A 17,302-nucleotide genomic window follows, 5' to 3' on the forward strand; every position below is an offset into this window, starting at 1 on the left:
GCTGCTCGATTTCCTCAAATGTTTCCATATCACGACATGAAATTACCGACATGATTAAAAAATGGCGTGTCTTTGTCTGCAAGGAAAAATGATAAATGAAAATATTACCATAAGCCAGCGGTTTCCATGGCCACATGGCTTCCTTGAGGTCCTGGGATATTCTAAGGAGGCTGTGGGTGAAAACGAAATAGAAGGCAGCAAGGTGGCAAAAAGGGGGGGGGGGCACAGATAGCTTTGAAAAATGAATTTAGATGTAAAAAAACAAGCTCCTCTCTCTCTCTCTCTAAGTTAAATTTATCGGAAAAAGTCTGACTACGATGTCAGAATCCAGCTGAACTGTCCATAAAACTGTATCATCTTAACGCATGGACTCCATTCAGGCATCGCTTGCTAACTTGCTAACCTGATGTCCATAGAGGACCTACATTATGAGATTTGGTACTATGATTTTCAGGAGTATTCAAACGCATAAGCTGCTACTTCCAGGAGCCCCCCCAGACCATCACTTATCGTGATGTTGAGACGGCTATGCATGGAACCTCCACAAGGGAGCAGCACATTATGCCCAGGGGTCCGGAGATTGAACCCATTCAAAAAAATTTTTGTTAATAAATGCACTCAAAAAATGAATCCAATAATTAGAAAGAGTCCTTCTGGACAGATGCGTATTTTCAGGAGGTGGAGGTGTGTGACTAATGAGGCTATAGTCAGCTTGGAGGACAGTCAAGAAGATTAGATTGGAGCCGGAAGAGAATGTCATAAACGTAGATTCACTTTCACTCCTGGATGGGGACATAGTAGAAAATATGGTGAAAATGGGGCTACAAGCGCAAAAAGATTGAAGAAAAAACTGCCATTAATGTTTTATATTCCTCAACAGAAACACATTTTTGACTTTCTTTCTCCCCGAGCACAACTGCGGTCTATCGCCATGGGCAGTTTATTTCCGACTTAGTTGTGAAGGAAAATGTGCAAGAGCAAGGACTTAAGTCTGCTAGTGTATATAATGCTTTTGCGTGAACGTTTAGCGCTGCCATATATTTTCCAAATTATGAGTGGAGTGTAATAATGATTGAACATTTTTACCGTTTTATAGAACTTTTTCTCTCTGTGGCGTGACTTTTTAAGGAAGGTATCGGCCCACATTCTCGTCTTGAAGTTGAGAACCACAGAAACTGATCATATAATTTATAAGTCTTATTTCAGGACGGGTATTAAAACAAGTCTTGAAGGGTGAGGGGGGGGGGCTGCTCTGAGTAGAGTTAACCGAAGGTGAAACAGCAGCAGTGACATAGTTCGGCCTACGTTTCATCACCCTTAAGTGGCGATATCCGCGAGCAGATGTTGAACTCATTCACGATAGATTCATCACAATTTTTATCCAGAAGCTGAGTCAACTCCACGAATTCTTCAGCCGAGGAAGATTAATTATCCAGAGCTTGCTGAAAATTCGCTTTGACAGAACAATTAGCGTCACTAAAATATTTATCGTGTATCGTGACACGGAGAAGACGAATAATGTGGGCGCTACCGCAAAAAAAAAACCACGTCGTCGTCATCAACAACTTCACTCTATTAAAATCCAGTAATTATCGCTCGGCCATAATTATTATAGTCCGTCTGAAGGCTCAATCTTCTATTAATTGCTGGATTTTTTTAAATCTTAGAGCGTGATTCGGATCGTTTCTTTTGTGCGATATCGTGGACACCCACCGGACAAATTGATTTTTTATTCTGCGTAACATGGGGCTTAATCAAGTTGACGCGCTTTCCGTCTTCATTTACATCGTTATAAACTCTCGGTTGGAATAAATTTTCAGGAACTTAGAAATTCTCCTGCGCTGACTGTTCGTTGCATTCATTTAGTGGATAAAGGGGGGTGGCTGGCAGGCTTTCGGCATATCCAGCTACCTTATCGATTCATTTCTCTCTCTCTCTTTCTCGCAGGCAAGTTCATTACGTGGCCGACTTCCTGAATACAGATAATATTTTCACTAGGGATAATTTCCTGATCTCCGAGAGAAATTCTGGAATTCGTAATTCGCAGCCTCGTTGTTACTCCACGTACATATCTGAATCCTCATAACAATGGTGCCTCATGCGAATGCTCGTCGGAAAGATTTCCTTTCTCCTCAACGTCTTGTCGAGTATGTCTTAGCATTCATTATTGAGACTTTTTCCCCCATCGTCTCGAGAACTGAAAGTCCCTTAGCTGAGATATGTATATTCGCTATTTCAGAAAATCTAGCCACCGTCTAGCTGTATGATCTTGAACGGTTTCGACAGGTTTTGCAGATTTCTTTACAAAATTCTTATTTCGATCGCAACCTTTTCCAACAAATGAAACTGTGCAGTACACTACATTATACGGATATATTATCAACCACACAATAATTACGCAGGTTATTCTTTGTGGAAAACTAATATGTAAAAGTATTTTCAGTTTTATTTGATTCGACCAACAATAATGGAGTTATAACGCTTTGAAAATTGAATAAATCACTTCATTACTCTGCTAAATTCACCGAACGTGGCTGAGGTGCTTTCTGTACTAGTGTTTCACAAGGAATCACGAGCGCAACTATTGGGTGGTTGATAGTATCTATCCCGTATAGTATAACTCTTGGATACCATACAAGGGTTTAGACAACTGGATCAAACTCGATACGCTGCAGAAGCAACGAACATTTTTTATTTCCTTAGATCATGTGTACGCCGAACGGGATCGTACTATAGACGGCCATCTCGAATTTCATGATTTTTGCGGACGCTAGTGGCTCGTAGGCTGGTATTTGGGCAAAGTTATTTTATGATCACCCTGTATATGAGCTAGCCCAGAACAAAACAAAGTCGCAGTAAAAGTGAGGGAGGGGGGGAAGTTATGTTGGGGCCACATTGAAAAATGAGATAATATTTCTTGCATTTTTAGTGGAGGTTGTTAGTGAGATCATCACAGTGCCACGGGACCGGGCTGTGGTAACATCATCCTTACGTTTATTACTACCGATATGCTGTTCATATCCTTTAATATTCTATTTCAATCTATTGCTGTTAATTTAAAGGCTTGAAGGGTGGTAACTCAAAATTCGTTGGAAGAAATTTTTTGCTCCCCCAATAGTGGAACCTGCTTTCGCATCTGTCAGAAGTCTGCGAAGAATTTCTGAGAAAATTCAATCCAACTTTCCAAACTAGTAAATTCTCGCCAATTTAAGAACGATATTAAATTTACTTAATGATTCTTTATTTGTCTTTCAGGCAATCGAACTTATATTCGGTGTGGTAAGCCGTCTCAACCAGAATCAGTCACTAGAGTTCTGCGACGAGGATATACAGGGTGCTCAGGTAACAAGGCGTATGACATTTTACTGGCGAACCGTTGATGCTAGAGCCATACTTCCAATTAGAAAGAAAAGTTTCCAAATAACGTGTAGTACTCAGATATCTGATTCGTGTTTCAAGGAGTTGTATAGTTATTAAAATAAAATAAAGAAACTTTTTATATAGTCGTCCTAAAACCAAAATAGGAAGTTGTTAACTGTGTCTCTGATGCCAACAAAAAAATACACGTTTCCAAGTGCAATATGCACTGAGATATTTGAATTCAAAAAACGACAGAGAAAAAAAAGCGTTAAATGCGAATAAAATGGTTTCCCGTATTTAGAGCTGTTTTTTTCCCATCTTTTCTCTGTTTTTCGAATTCGAATATCTCGTTGAATATCGCAATTAGAAACATTGTTTTTTTTTTGTTCTCATCAGGAAATACAGGATAACAACATTCTAATTAGAATTTTTGATCACAGGGTCTCCGTATGAAAAGTTAATTACTTTATTTTAAAAACTATAAAAACCGTTGAAACATGAAGAAATCATCTGAGTAATACACGTTATTTGGGTACTTTTTCTAATTAGAAGTATACTAAGATCAACGGTCCGCCATTAAAATGGCTTAAGCTCCTGTTTGCTGTGTACCCTGCGTATCAACCGGGGTCATGGCACTTAAATATTTCGCACGTGTTTGGCACAGAAATAAGCTGTTTTTTGTATAACCAGAAAGTCATTTCCATGCTGCAAACTGATTCAAAGCCAGCAGCCAATTTTATTATAGAACTGTAAAAAAATAATAGCTTCGTTTGACAGATGATCGCAGGAGTCCAACGCTTTTTATCTTTTACTTTATCTTTTATCTTGTATAGAGGTTGTTGTTCGATTAGAACCGCTGCCGCCATCTATAAGAAGTATACATCACAGAATAGCCTTTAATTTTTCACTACATAATATTGTTCAAGATAATGTCTCAAATCCTTGAAATGATCAGAGGATGAAGCAATTTTTCAGGACGTCATAGATTCATTCACCGGAAACAGCTATTTACCATACAATTATTCACAGTCTCGTAGTTGAGGATAAAGTCTCAACAACAGCCCTTTCTTGTTATCGCCTCACTATTTATAGGTACGGTCGGATCTTCGAGGAAAAACGAATATTCTAGAAAACTTCATTTTCCAGTTTCCGAGTCGGTTGTGCCACCGGATGGACAGAAAATTAATGCTCGCGAATTGGCGTTGCATCTTCACATTTCTCTTTTGGCAACAGGACATTCGCCAAGTTTGAGGGGTTCTTAACAAATCACGAAAAAAAAGGCCTGATTCCTTCCCGTAACAATATATAATAATATTAGGCACACTAAAAAGTATATTTTTTTCATTTAATAATTTTCAACCTCATTTAATAATAAAATAGTAGATGTAGTTCTCCTGAAAGCATAAAAAAATATCAACCGGCATTATGGCGCATAAAATTCACACCCGCGTGTAGCATGAAAATGAAAAACATATGGCACCACACCAAATATTGTTCATTTTGATGCTTTATACCGGCTTTTAACGAACAACTGATTTTACTTTGATCTTATTCCGTAGGTGGCGGCATTTGTTTTCTCAAATGTATGATTAATGCCAGTAATTCAAATTCTTCCATTAATTTCACCGGTCTGCTAGTACTAAAAGGTTGAAGAACATTCTGTATTAGTTGCATTCCTTATAGACGTGGGGAAACCACTCTCAACGACTGGCAGAATATTGCGTGATTTCCTCTGTATCATAAAATACAGGTCGGTGAAAATAACCATGCGTTTCACCGAAATGCAAGCAAAGGACTTAATGTCCTTAATAAGCCACTGCAAGTGAGCAATAACCGGTGGATTGCAGATAGTAATCGGTAAGGAGTAATAATTCTCATTACTAACAAGTGGAGATTCCTTTTCTTCCAGATGCAGGTGTTATTTATCCCAGTAATATCGAAATTCTGTTTTGTTTCACTCGAACTGATTTCCTCGAGGAAATTGGGCGAGACTCCAAATATTCAGCCGAAATCTCTCGAAACTGCAGGTAAACGAAAAAAAAGGCAGCGTTCGCAAAGAGATGCAGCGTTGGCCAAATGAGCTAATTTTATTGGCTCCGTAAAGACAAACTGGCACGAAGCGGAACATTTCCCATATACGCACATCCAAAGAGAAAAGCGGTTCTTCCATTTACACGATGGGTATCGAGCAATTGCCCCCGAGGTTTTGTTTACTATCGTCCATTCTTCTTCGGAGCCCATTGCGAACACTTTCCGCTGAAAGTTGGGAGTTCATCTCTTTTAACACGGGGTAGGAAACAACTTTTGCCTTAACGACATGGAAATGTGATGTTCTCCGACGACAACGACGAAAAAAAGAAACTGATGTTGTTTTTCCCTTACCACGCTGTTTTAGTATTTTTTTCCCCTACGTTTTTAGTTTGTTGTGGCTTCTCGCTTTACTTACGAGTTCCATACTTTCGCGATTAGTCTACAGCACTTTTATACATCATCCTGGTTTTTTTCTTTTCTAATTCGGGCGATGCAGTGTATCGATGAGCGTCGAAGCATGGACAAGGTGTCATTCTCTGGAAGGCTTTTTTGTTATGGGTCTCTAGAGACTGAATAATGCCGGAAAAGCGGTCGTGATCACAGGCTATTGGACATGGCGATAATGGATAGTGAAGGCTTTAACTCTCATTTCCGACAGTAATTCGATTTTCAAGTGAGTTCGACGACTCGAACGAAACAAAAAATTACCATTCTGTGCGAGTGACATAAACATTTTATTTGTGAATCGATAAATATATTTATTTATCTATTTCTGTCAGTGTGATAATCAAAGACTGAGATATATATATATATATCTTTACTAATAGTCGTGGAGAAATTTTCGGTATTTTTGTTTAATATTTTCCCCTTGGATGAATAAATCTCAACGATTTGAAGAAAATACCCTTTGTAAAGAAAATTTAAAAACCCTTTAAACGGTTTTTAAAGTTTGCCTGATCCTCATTATAACTGTCACAGTGGAAATCACTAAATACTCAGCAAAATGCAACTTATTATTCCAAGAATAATATTTTTTCCCGATACCTAAAAAATGATGTTAAAGAAGAAGTATTTTCTCCGCTTTGAGATAACGGACACCTTTCTTAAACGGATAAAATGCTCCATCAACAAAATTTCTCCCGTAGAGACAATGCTTAATATGGTAACTCCTCCGCTTAATATTCTTGATATGTTCCCCTTTTAATATGATAATTTCAACGAATTTCCCCGCTTAATCGAATATTACATTTCATGCGTCAACTATTAATACATATCAACCGCTACACACACTGTGAAACATTTGTAATTGATGGAATATACGTTACACTAAGTTAAGATTTAAAAAAAAATCGAGAGTATAGAGGGCGCTAACTTTCCGGATGAAAAGTAAAACGGTATTAAAATATACTGGGTATAAATATAAAAAATCAACCGTGTAATTATACAGTATATATATTGTGAGGTCACATAAATTGTAATTAAATATAAGTTTCATTTTATTCTTGATATCTGATTTATTCGAGAAGATTTATTAATATTGTGATTCCTCATCAATTTTTAATATGCAAACTAGACTAACGTCGTAAAATGGCAATTGAATTCTTCCCCCTCCCCAATATTCGGATATCGTGTGCTAGAATCGTTAATATTCAATAAAGCGGAGCCGACTGCAAATTCTATTTATATTATACGCATATTCCTGTACATCCCGAATCGGAGGGGGGGGGGAAACACCGTCTCTATCTTCCTGTTATTAAACTTTGAATAAAAGCTGACTCCGCTCATTACTTCTTAAGGGAAACACCAATTCCGAACATACATTTAATTGAAATTTACTGTTATTTAGGCGTTAGGTTAGAATGAAGGAGCCATTTATCGGTGGTCGTTTTGGGGAAAATATCATATCTATATTCTTCCCCCGGTTCGACCCGCGGACTGACGACAACCTTCACGTTGGTAGACGAGCATCTGACCACCACGCCACTGGGGCGCAGGGAGTGGTTCCGCCTACTGGCAGTTGATCTGATACGTTGTTGGAGGGGGGATATAGAAACATGTTCGCGAACAAACCCCTTAGCACAGAGCTAGCTGGACGCGTCATTGCCGAAGTGAGAGCGTTTTAAAGACACGAGATAGCTCGTCATTGCCAAAAATAAGAGGCATCAAGTTAGGCTGGATTATGGAGAATCTCTCACGACCCCTTTGGTTCATTAACGTGATCAAGTTAAACTGCGACCCAAGGTTTCCGCACCACTGCTCTAGAGTCTACACCAGTGTTTCTTAACCTTTTTTTGCCCGTGGCCCCCTTTGAACCATATTTTTTCCCTCGTGGCTCTCCTATCTTACTCAGAGTTTTCAACCCTCATCTAGAAGCAAGATTCTTTATACGTATTGAATTGATTTTTTCAGTGAATTTATACTGAACGAAAATTTAGCAAATAAGATTGGTCTCCAGACCACTGGCCTAGAATTTATTGAGCTCCCCGCTAGTCCGAATTCTATTCAGGGCCGTCTCAACATTATGAGTGCCTTAGGCAAAGTGATGCTATGGTAGCCCCATACTTATTTGGAAATAAACAGCCTACATATTTCCTATTTATTTTCAATATTTATTGCACTATACAAAATATAATGTGGGGTCACTTATGGACATGAGACCCCCTGGCATGACCCCTCACAAGAGTGGGACTGACAGAGCTGCAGCACGGAGCCTGTGATATGGTTTTCATCATTTTTGTTTTTCACACTATAAATTTAATATAGAGGAGGGGTTTGTGAAAAATCTAGCGAACCTGCTGCAAAATGTAGGCTGTGAGGCCCGGGTAGGTCCATGCCCAAAGACGGCCCTGGCTTTATGGGTGGCTTTGTTGGATTCTGTAAGTGTATAGTCACTAATATAAAAGCTTTATTTCTTCCCACCTTAATTTTTCTTCTCAGCTCTCTACAGCCCTCCAAACCGCCTGTCATGGCCCATTTCTCCATTTTCTTCCGTGGCCCCCCTTGAGGTATCCAAGTACCACTAAGGGGACCATATGGCCCCCGGTTGAGAACCACTGGTCTAGACCACGGAGCACTTGTGTCACAATATTGATAGGGAAAATATTATAAAGATCGTGAATGCGAACAGTCAAAATTTAATATTTCAGCTTTTCTTTGTCACGTTAAGGTTATAGATTCCATCGATACGTTGTTTTGTCATATGTATTTCGAGACAAACGAAAAGACAGCGTTTTCGAGTGCATGGGGTGAGGATATAGTAAAAATATACAAGAATGTAATCGCGTAATTTTTTCCCATCGTAGAATTACTGTCATTTCTCGTTGGTACTACACATTACGAGAGAATACTTCTCTCTTTTTTCTTGTGTCCCATTACTTGCTGTTCCCCCTTCATTATTTATTTTCACTCCCGTTTCCGACCGCGGGAAATGTTTTGGACAACGGGACAATGAGAAACGGTCGGTGAAATAACTTTTGTGCAACTCCAACAACAACAACTTTTTGTGTCTGTGCTTTCGGACTAATGACTCCCAAGTGCAAAGAAAGATTTTCCGGTGCTTTTTCTTCATTTCCATTCACTTTGCGTCTCCATTCTCTGGCTTTGCATACATTTGTAACATGCATTATAACTTTTTTTTGTGCTTTCCCATCCCTCCCCCTTTTCGACGGCAACATGCAAAAACTAGGATAATTGGTATGACTTTTTTGAGAAGAGTAATCCTTAGAGACACAAACACATGTATAACCTACTCTAAAACGTTTAAATTGCAGTAATACGAGTGTTGAACTGAAGTTTCTTCGTTGAAATGTTTCAATAAATGATGGAGGGATCACGAGGCACTTATATACAGCGGAATCTCGATAATTCGGACGAGGTTACGGATAATCCGAGGTGAGGGAGTTTTTCAAAATTTCCCTTTCCTAATCTTCTCTTGTTTTTCGCAAAGAATGGAATTTTCATTATATTTTGCGTCATTCTCCCTTGAACGTGAGTAATTCCAGTCCGAAGGAGGTCCTGATCTCTAGACTCAAACCACTTAAAAAGTCGTTTTAACTTTCGGATATTCCGAATTTTCAGTAATCCGTAATTTTCAGTAATCCGAAGTACTCTCCGTCAGGTTCACCTTGGATTATCGAAAATCGACTTTATTTGAAATTTGTATTTCGCCGTTTTTCCTTGCATACATTAATCAGGAACAAGTTGACCAAAGTAACAAATGAAACATACCACCGTATAGGTACTGTACTGTCCGTGTAGGAGTTGTCCGCCGCAACAGCACCTAGATCATCTTAAAACCCAAATTTTATTTTGCGAATAATTTTTTTGAATGCGAATAAATGCGAAATTTCTGATTTTTAAATTTTTTTGTGAAATTTTGATTTTTTTGGGAGGAAATCAACGTATGTCTATCCATCATGAACATATCATATGTTTTGTCTCAATATCTGTCTTGTAAATATAAATAATATTTATCTGTTCAATTCTCGTATTTGAAATGGAGTCGGATCATATCGACCATCTACCATCGCATCATTATTAAACATCGAGTGTGTTTTGAAATGACCTTTGTAACTATGGTTACCGTATGTCCCGTATTTTCTGTTTTTCTGGTCGTCCCGACTTTTTTGCAAAAATGTCCACCTTTTTCACCTATTTTCAAGGAAGCCATTTTGACTTTTTATTCTTCAAATAAACGATTGAAATTATCTTATCAAATGATAAATTACATTATGATTAATTACGACTATTAAATAAGAATATTATCTAACATACAGGGTGATTATAATTAAAGTTCGTTTTTGAAAAAGCTGTAAAAAAGAACTATTCAAAAACTGACCGACAGATAGAGCTGTACTCGTTAACTGCAAATTAAAAGACATGGCATGTGCATCGCACATTGCAGTTACGATAAAAGGCGGAGAATATGCAGTTCCTGTTATTCTGTGTGTCCGAGAAGGTAGTCATGACGTTGCTATTGAAGGATAGGACTCTGCTTTTGAAATTTTTTTACAGGAACGGTGACTGTGTGGAATCCGCATTAAAGAAATTCTGGACATTAAAGGATATTAGAAGTGGCTCTGGGCCGATGTCTGCAAACGATCTAAGGAAGATGATGCTAAATTCGAAGAGAGACGGGTTCGTTTGACGTGCAATATGGCAGAGGGAGAAAAGCCATTGCTTCGACGTCAGTGGAGCAAGTGGCTACAACATTGCAGGAAGCGTCAAGCAGTGCTTTGGGAACGTGCAGTGCTCTGGGAATAGGCAGAACTTTAGACATGCCTGTCAGCACGGTTCGCAAAATTTTACGAAACACCCTGCAATGCTATCCAAACAAAATTACTCATGTTCAAGAGTTGTTTCCTGCGGACCTGCCAGTACGAGAACATTTCAACCTGCAATTTCTTGCTCCGATGGAAATGGACCATGCATGGCCATGGAACATTTTGTGGACAGACGAATCCAATTTCCATCTCCAACGTTCTGTCAATACACAAAATTGCAGGATATGGGCAAGAGAGAATCCGTTCGAAATGCAACCATTGCCTCTTCATTCTACAAAGGTCACAGTGTGGTGCGGGTTGGACACGGTATGAATCTCTTTGGCTCAACCAGCTCATTTCAGCATTGCAATAGAGCGTATGTGTAGATAGCACAATTTTCATGCACGATGGCACTCCGCATATTGCAACAAAAGTGAAGCAACTGTTGAATCTACATTTTGGCAATGACAGAGTTATCAGTTGTGACTTCTGGCTATGAGGTCATCTAAAAAATCTGGGTACAGTGGTCCGATTGCGAACTGAGCTGAGTTGAAAAACCGCATTACGCAACACATCCACAACATCACCCCTAATACAATTCGATCTGCTGCTGAACATGCTGTTGTGCGCTTTCGGCTCATAGGAAAAAGCGGTGGACAGCATGAAGAGATGGTAATTGTTCGGCCTGAAATATACTGAGAAATTGCTCATTTTCTGGATGTTATGCCGAAACTGATAGTTGGGAAAAAAAGTGATTTGTCTCCTCCGGGAATCGTACCCGGATCCCCTTGCATAGCGGGCAAGTGCGCTAACTAATACACTGGTGTACCGGAGGAGACGAATCATTTTTCTTTCCAAATCTGCATTTCTTCATAATATCCAGAAAATTCAATTTCTCGGTGGACAGCATATTGAACATTTCTTGAGTAGCAGCTAATTTACCACATCCTTTTCCTGATGGTTTCATCACTGTTTGCTTTTCTAAGATTTTTCTTACGGTCAAGTCCTTTAATTTGTATCTTATGACGAGTACAGCGCCATCTATCGGTCAATTTTGAACTATGTTTTTCTTTTACCAGACAATTCCATTGCTTCACGTATATTCAGGTGAAATATCAGGTTATTCTAACCAATGGTTCTTTTTTATTGCCTTTTCAAAACCGAACTTTAATTATAATCCCCCTGTATTTGCTTTTTTTGTTTTTCAATCCACACCAGTTTGCAGTAGCACTTCATTTCCTGCGATTGTGACTTTTCTGTGATTTTAGCAATAGTTGGCAATTTTGTCTGCTTTTGGGGATAACTGACAATGTCCCGTATCTGGAAGCCCAATATGCCGAATTTACCTCGAGAATATGGTCACCCTACTTATAACAAATATTTTCTCAAAAACCTTCGCGTCTTCCGAACGGTGGTGTTTCCTATTTAAACGGGTAGGAAATAAAGTAAAAAAAAAATATGAAAATCTCGTATATCTCCGAGACCAAAATTAGAATTTGTTTTTTGAATGGTAGCGAAATTTGTCTCTTCATATTAGCAGCTATGGTTGATGGTTTCCTGGATTATCCTCCACCTTGAGCCTCTTGATTTGTACTTTCTTATCTTTTAATGGTTTTAGGGAGGACAGGGAGTTTCGCGCATCCCTGGTATTCAGAGTCGCAGCCGTTTGTGAAGAGTCGTGACGAACATCCGAATATCACGATCAAGACAAATAAAAATAGCATTAAATAAAACAGTGAAATTTGTATGCGCAACGAAGTGCCAAAACATTGCCAGAAAGCCAATCGAGAAAAAATTTTTATGGCCAAAGGGTGAAAGTGATATTCTTCTGTAGCTGTTTTTTGTTGCTGTTGGCGGTGGAAGGAAGGTTGACCTGTGATATCTGTATTTCCACCAAACGCACTCATTTGAGTGCCCAGACCGCAAACGATCACACATAGATCGGCAGCACGTGACCATAATGCCTGAGAGAAAAACTTTGTTAACGCATCACCATCGTCCGCCTTCCTGTACTTTATCTATACGAAAGGAAATAAGGTCATTTCTGCTTTTCTCCACGAGTCAGAAGAAAAACCCCTTTCAGCAGCTGCGTCTGTTCGATCACATTATAATCACATCTCGTGTTAAGGTGTTTTATTTTACTCAGACATTTCTTAATGAACTTTGTCTAATAATAAGCATCACTGTGATACGACAAGAGTCGATTCAACTGCCAAAATACAGTTAGCGATAAATAAGTTTCCCAATCCAGAGAGTTCTGGAGTGTTCCCAGCTTCATTTTGAACATATTAAGTAGTTTTAATACTGCATATAGTGATAAAAAATCTAATTTTAACGAACACTTTTTTAATTCCCCCCAGATAAATTTACTTCAAAATAATGTAAAAACCTGGAATTCCTTTATAACGAAATTTCGTTATAACGAAGTGATTTGAGGCCGAACTCCGGCCTCTTGGAGTCCGTTATAACGGGATCCGACTGTATCATTATCACATGTCATCAAATTTATGTTGTTGTCATCTTTTTTAAATCGGCATTGTTAGTACAAGTAGAAAATTCACTTTTATGTATTTATTCGCCGCAAAAAATTGTAGTTGATCAATAAAATTCAGTTAAATGCATTGCCCTAGTAAAGTTGCTTACCTCGTTGTACAGTACTGTCATACAGAGATTAACAATACCAATTATTTCCTTAGCGCTTTCGGTGAACCTGTGGTGTAAAATACTGATGTAATTAGACGCATTCAGAAGGCTATAGTTGCGATGTACATGTTCTGAATGTACGTTGTACGTTTTCTGAATTCATGACCATGTCGGTTATGAGCACGGCTCCCTAGTAGTTGTTAAAAGAGAGCATTGCCATTGCTGTGGAAAAGATGCTACCATTCGGTAGTCGTGTTCTTTGAAGCATCTCTTGTTTTCTGCAGATTTATCATTCAAAACGACAGCAGCCAATTCATTTCATTTAAAATTTGGAGTCGCATACAGAACAGGTTTGCTACATTGGCATTGTAGACAAAAACTTAGTTATTCTAGACGGTGAAGTTGGAATGTCCAAAATCACAGCTGGTCTGTTCCGACATATCTAGAGCCATAACTACCCAGCAGAAAAGTTATGAAGCTTCGGGAACATCCCAATGAAAAAAGTTTTGGGGAAGATCTGGAAACAAAATTAATCCTGGCATTCACTGATATAGACGGTGTTTTACACAGATTTGTGGTGGTGCACATGCATTTGTAAATACGTGACCAGCCTGCTCAAGACCCATGACACGATATCTAAACATTTCCCAGCAGAATCCACTTCAACTTCTTAACGCACGACGGTGAATTTACGTGAAAATGCTTAGCTTGGATAATCCTCGACGGACAATGTGATTCCACTCCAAAACCTGTGTTGAAGTGTCAGGTTTTTTAAGATTGCTTCGAAAGTTCTCGGTTCTCCGCTTGCGATGTGTTAAGAAATGAGATCCCAGTCCAACCTCATCTCACTGGGATACAAAACTTGTCCTGCAGCTGCAGAAAGTTGCCGAATATGAAATCCTTTGCACATTTTCAGAACAAGGGGGAGAAAAATGATATTCTTTTTTCCGTTCCTTCCCTTTGTCTCATTTGAAGTTGGCTAAAAATATAAAATAAAGGAACAAAAACGAAATAAGGGTGACGACAGGATTACAATATCACGCCAATATTGCGCCTGGGAAAAAAGGGTACATATTTTTTCACCGTTACAGCTAGAAATCGCCTCCATAAGAAGTGTTGACTAAGACGATCCTAGTTTCATAATTTTCTGATGGATGCTTAACCCTTAAATGCGTAGCTTTCATATGTGCAAAGGGTTCTTTAAACGTTCATTATTACTACAGCCAGGTTGAAGGTAAAAATTCAGAATCGCCTTTGCACATAAGGTACGATCATAATCTTTCCATTTTATATTTTGAATTCACTGATAGATGTCGCAATCAAAAATAACGATAATTCGACAATAGTTCTTTGTTTGTTGCAGAGCATGTGTGGCTGTGATTTTGCTACTTTGTTAATGTTCTGCTTGCATTTTTTCCCTCGAAGTTTGCAACCCGAATTTTTTTGTCACTACAGTTTGATTCACAACTAAGGTATATATTTGTAAAGTAATATTGTTACAATTCATTAAGGTGATTTTTGAGGCTCTATAAGGCCTCTTTCCCTGAATAAGCAGTAAAGTTCGAGTTTTTTGTATGGTTTTTCAGGCTTCCTATACGTATCAGTTACTTTGAAAAAATTATCAGCTCGAAAAATGAAATTGTGCATTTCATGGTTAGAGCCATAGACAGCTTAAAACACAGCAACTTTAATAATAGGCACCCTGTATTGCTAAAGTGTGTAATCGGCCGGGAGCTGTCGGCCGCGCAGAATGCGGGAATTTTATCTCAAGTCCCATAACGAACGCTCTCCATTATCATACTATTCCCGTTAAAAGACAACTTTCCAGTCCCGTAAAATATGTCTTTTATGCATCTCATTCCTCAATAATGGGCATTCCTCGGAGGAGGAGCGTGTCCGTTATCGAGAGACATCCCCTACTTATCCCCTCGCTTACAAGCTATTGGCAAGAAATTCGGATAATCTGTATTTGATGAATCGGCGATAAATATGGCAACCTTATCCTAACCTAATCACACGTTAGAAAAAAGAAAAGAAGGAAACCAGTATAATAGATAAGTTGATAAGAGAGTTACAACAAAGCTTCACGATGATGAGAAGAGAAGAAAGAAAACACAGAGAATTTGTTTGAATTTATTCCACTAGCATTTGGACGCAATATTACGTCCTTGATTATAAAGTGGTTAATTTAGATCGTAGTTCCCTATACTTTTTGTTCCATCGTCCCCTTCTTTAAAAAATGTTTTCCTCTCATTGCCTTCTCCTCAGCTGAATCGAACCGATAGGATTCTATGTCATATCCGTAGCCTCTACCGGCACCCCCCCCCCCGGACCATTCCATCGCCCACCAGGGGGCGATATTGCCCATATTGAGAAACACTGATTTAGATTCAAAGCCTTTGTGCAAATATTGCATTCAGATAAAAAGACTGGAGTTTTCTCGAGTTTGATTCGCGCGATCATTGGCTTTTAATTGACTTCAGAATTAACTTCCGATAATCGATTCAGTGTTCGGTTATGATAGGTACTCGACAGTCTTACGTTGCGAATTAGTCCGAAGACTAAATAAAAAAATAGTGGGAGATAAACAGAGAGTCAAATGAGTGTCTCATTAGTTCTAGGACGACCGGGTGCGGGGAGGGGGGGGGTATATTCGTTGAAGGAAAGATTCGAAAAACTTCAGATTTTTCCCAATAATCGCCCGGTGGCGGCGGCAGCAGCAGCAGCTCCATCCAATGTGTGCCAAGTTTTGAAAAATAGAAAGTAAATAAAAATAAAGAAACGCACGGGCACTTATCCGATCGTAAGTGATACTTGGGCATAATTCTCAACGACACACGCCGAGCCGAAAACGATAATGGACGTCTTTTATCACAAATGTTCGTGTCAAAGGAGCCGAAATTACCATAAGGTGCATGTGTGTGTGGGCGTCCCGCCGACTCTCGTAATGGTGCATAAAAATGCATCAAGTGCAACTACGCTATCGCCGGCGCAAAATTAAACTAATGCTCTTGAAGAAGCAGAAACTTGGTTTTTTTTCTCACTGGTTTCGCTTCTCTTCCTTTTTCTTTATACTTATATATATATATATTTTTCCTTTATTACATTTTTTATTTCTTCAACAGTTTGTAGTAAAAAAAATTGTTTTTTTTTCTTTCACGACAAGCTGCAAGTCTCGCATCATGTCTAGAACCACCAAAAATTAAAATAAATAAATATAATAAAAGTAGAAAAAATTAAATAAAATTGTAATATATATATATACATACAGTCCGTCTCTCAAAAGTTACGGCACGAGAATAAAATGCCGGAAAAATCATAAAACACATTCAAAATAATATTTAGCGTTGTATAATTGAAGTGCAGTCGAAATCCATTAAAATGAATGTATTTTTTTGAATATGACACTGATGGGGGGGGGGGAGTTTAGTTAAATTAAAATGTTTTTTGCGGTGGGAAATCACTGTCTCTCATAATTTCAAGCACTTTATGTAAATTTTTAATAAGACGTTTTATGACGGCTGAAATGACATGTTTTCAGAGTGGATTGAAGCAGAGAACGTTTATGATAACGCAGTCATTTCGAAAGTAAGAGATTCTCTAAAATAAAAACATCCAAGTAAGAAATTTGTTAATTTTTCACAACGTAAATAAAAATATGTAAAAAAATTTTAGACCGATCGTCCCCAAATTTTGCACATATACCAAACAGGACCAGGATCGAACTGTAGGATACTTTAAAAATTAGTTAGAGCAGGACAAATGCCTGAAAATGGCAAAAAAACCATCGGCAACAATGGTTTCTGCGCCTCAACAGTCCCTTTCGGAATGTTTACTTTGGTTGCCGTGGTTCTCAAACAATGCGTTTCAGATATGCACATACATGCATTTACAATGATTTGTCCCTTCTTTGGTGTTGTCAGTGTTATAGTTCATTCCTTTATAATAGTTTATCACTTTTTCAATCCTCCCAGCAGAAAAACCGGGCATTGCCGGGTATTATTGCT

This window comes from Pholcus phalangioides, unplaced genomic scaffold (assembly GCF_987345545.1).
Source record: "Pholcus phalangioides strain wild (caught in Gottingen) unplaced genomic scaffold, Ppha-v1.0 ptg000031l_1, whole genome shotgun sequence".
In the NCBI taxonomy this organism is placed as follows: Eukaryota; Metazoa; Arthropoda; class Arachnida; order Araneae; family Pholcidae; genus Pholcus; species Pholcus phalangioides.